At 29.7% G+C, this 3,545-nt stretch overlaps 1 protein-coding gene across 5 annotated transcripts in view; it reads right to left on the reverse strand.

The window, feature by feature from the left end:
• Nucleotides 1-2,776, reverse strand: part of LOC106465379 — a 36,182-nt gene extending 33,406 nt beyond the window's left edge. Inside the window, exons 1-2 of one of the 5 annotated variants that reach the window (XM_013925601.2) lie at nt 2,721-2,776; nt 590-701 (exon numbers count right to left, since the gene is read on the reverse strand). The gene's annotated coding sequence lies outside the window, so the exon portion shown is untranslated. The other 4 variants (XM_022393272.1, XM_013925603.2, XM_022393273.1 and 1 more) reach the window with 4 other exon arrangements.
• Nucleotides 2,777-3,545: the final 769 nt, after the last annotated feature.

Raw genomic sequence — 3,545 nt, forward strand, 5'->3', positions numbered from 1 at the left:
AAGCCTCCATCTATTTTTTACTCAAATTTAGAGAGATGACATTTCATAAACATTAAGCAATATATATTTTTTTATGATGCATTTGTGAAACATGTCAAGTGTAAGACTATTAATATGTATCCAAATATTATCAAAGGTTAGATCACATTTAGCCCAGATAATTTCATCATTTAATTTATAAAGAAAAATCTAAAAAAAACCCATAAAGTTGACAGAGTTAAGGAGGTGTAAAAACAAAAGATTAATCAATAGTTAGGGCTATTTTCATTGTCACTTAGTTGATAATCAAAAAGATTTGTGATACTGCTGTCAAGATTGTGCAAGAAACCACCTCTGTATTTGGGATTATCAAGAAAATGTAATTGTTGAAGATATTTAAAACTTATTTTCTCTAAAGTTTTATTGTTTTGCACTTTAAAAAAAAACTTGAGATATATATATATATATACAATCTGACCACCTACAAAGTGTTTCATAAATTCAACCAATGTTACTTAAGATAATGAAATATCATCTCTCCAACTTTTACATTACTGAAATTAAAAAAAACAACAACAATAAAAACATGCAGACAAATAACATTTCTTACCTGTACAATTTTAGACAGCTTAAGTGCAGCTGAAAGACAAAGTTGGTACTGTCTCACTTCACAACTTTTTCTACAGTATCCAGCACTTAACCAACTCCGGAATAATCACTTTCTGCAACAATACCAATTACTTTAAAAATACAACTAGTTAAACATGGTACAAACAACTTATTTTTTTACCTTCATTATTTTGAAAATTATGTTCTTTACATATGTATACCATTCAATACAGTCCTTGTACTAGATGTTGGTTGGTGTTTTGTATAATATGCACTAAAGTAAAAAAATGCAACTGCTTCTAGAAAAGTGGAAGAAATTTATGCATTTGTATTAAAAATAAGACCTTAAGGATTATCCTTCATCAAGTTCTCATGTCATGAAATATGCTCTAAAGGAATAACTCAACATGTATTATATTTTATAGTCACAATTTTACAACTTCGATGAGATGTGAACATTTCTAGACAAGAAAAAAAAAATTGAATCTAATACAAATATTACACTTTAGCAACAAGTATGGGTGAACAAAGGTCTCATATATAGAGGTCTTTTCAACTGTTGATTGAAAAGTATGCACATGAAAAAGGGTACATTCTGAGAACTGATTCAATGACTGTTATATTCTTGCAAGTTATAAAATTTTTCCTTAAATGCAGCAACAGCAGGAAATATTATGCCTTCCATCTAATACTACCATAATTTAAATATGCCACATAAATCTGCTGTAACCAACCTGTATTTTGCAGTATTTACCGGTAGCACAGTTTACCCAAATCCACACTGAATATGTCATTTTAGATGTTGATTAATGAAAGTGAATGCAAATGGAAGCTTAAAAAAATACTTTTCACTAAGTGGCTCATTAAAGTTCATACATACCCTCTTGGTAGATATTAATTCATATATAGCATCAGGACATGTGCATGGGCCTTCCCAACTTTGTGGATGTTCACAGGCTAAGGTAACTATACTGTACAAGAAAAAATTATTTATAAATAATGCACAACATTTTTTAGCCTCTCACAGAATGGCTCCGAGTTTTTCAAGTATAAACTTTTAGCTCATAGCTCAGTCATCTCTTGACCAATTTGAGATCTAATTACAGTTTTCGACTCAGGAGATCAAATCCTTTCGATTGATATATTTAATCATGCCTAAGGTCTCATAGAGTAATTTATTGTAATTCTGCCTAAAATAATTTCAACTCGAAGGTAGGCTGGTAGAGATCCTGATGAGTAATAAAATTGAATTGAGTATACACACACCCCATGCTTGATATTGCTGGCACATAACAATATAGTTAATAAAAAGGAAAAAAAAAAGGTCTCATAGATTAATTTACTCTAATCCTACCTAAAAGAATTTCAAGTTCCACAGCTATTGAGGATTTCCTCTTGTTTACACCTTCAGTTGCATTCAGACTCCTTAATTTATATCTAAAATTATATATTCGGTCTTGATTTTTGTGAAATCAAAGTGGATTTGGATGAATCATGGCACTCCTATATACTAAAAGTAATACAAGTACATTTTAGAGAAAATGTAAAGCCAGTGTAAAGAATGGAATACTTAAATGGTTGTTACTTTAAGTTTAACACAATGTACTGGTAATAACTAACTTAGTACTGTAATGTAACAACTGACATTGAATATTTATTTTCATTTAAAAGTTACAACATAGCTTTCTTTGTAATTTGTTATTTTCTTTCTCTTACTCTTACTTAGTAGTTAGTTCTAATGTTGAAACTAAAGTCTAAAGAAAGATTTAAAAGTTGAAGTTCGTATCGATCACAGAAAAGAGGAAAAGACGAAAAAGAGATGAGCCATATCACAATTCTGTGTTTAAAACAACGTTTACATTTATAAAATGAATTATTACTAACAGTAAGTCTTCAACTCTTAAGTTTTACTTTTAACTTCTTAAGCCTAAGTAAAAATTGTAGTAACTAACGTTTTGAATTTGACAAGTAACAATATGCAGTCTTTAAAATTAGTACTTAAAAATTTCAATTCTGTGAACAATTATAAACGAAACTAATAAACGAAAATTAAAAAATAATGAAAAATGTAATTCAAACACAATTAAACCTTAGTTTCTGACAAGGTTAGAATAATTTGAACTATTCCTTACTCCACAACTTAACTACTTTCCATTAGTACGACAGCGAACAAAACAAGGTTAAAAATACACTATCAGCGATCATATGACTATGTCACGTGACCATTAAAAAAAACACAGCCAATAAAAAGAGTTGGTATTTCTCCACTCACTATTAACACAGCTGATGTATGTTTAAAATACTATATATAATTATGGCTTCCTATTTTTCCCAAAAACTATTAAATTATTATTTTTTCCTTATCTCTCTCTATCACTTTATGCAAGAAGAGGTAATGTGCAATACTGTTGCTGAATTTAATTCATAAATATTAATCATTCAAGATAGATAAACTGTGAAATTGCGTAAGCTTACGAGTGATATGTTTACCCATTTTTTATTTGAGTATTTGAGAACTATGTTGTACTCTCAAACCTAGTGTAAAAGAAGTGCGCAGTCACCTGAGCATTACAATAACTGCAGGTTCGATGACCTCGTATGTAGTTTAGTGATATTTTCGGTGGTTGAATGAAAAAGACAAACAAAAACTAACACTTTTTCAAGCAGGAGGTAGCACTGCCTATGTAGTGATGACTCGGATTTTTCATCGAAATGGTATTTTAAATATTTCTTCAGTAGGCCATCAGAATTATATTATACAGTGTTTCCTTTTATAACAATATCTATATAATGACTGAGTCGCAAGTTCTAGGAAAGTCTGCAAATATCATAGCAAAAAGTTTGAATTTATTGTTCTTCTATCTCCTGCTTGTTTTTTATTACATGATAACTCAGAAACCACAACAATGGTGTTAACCAACTTCATTGAGTTTCAACAGAGTATCTGGTTTATAGTA

Source organism: Limulus polyphemus, unplaced genomic scaffold (assembly GCF_000517525.1).
Source record: "Limulus polyphemus unplaced genomic scaffold, Limulus_polyphemus-2.1.2 Scaffold1925, whole genome shotgun sequence".
NCBI classification, from domain to species: domain Eukaryota; kingdom Metazoa; phylum Arthropoda; class Merostomata; order Xiphosura; family Limulidae; genus Limulus; species Limulus polyphemus.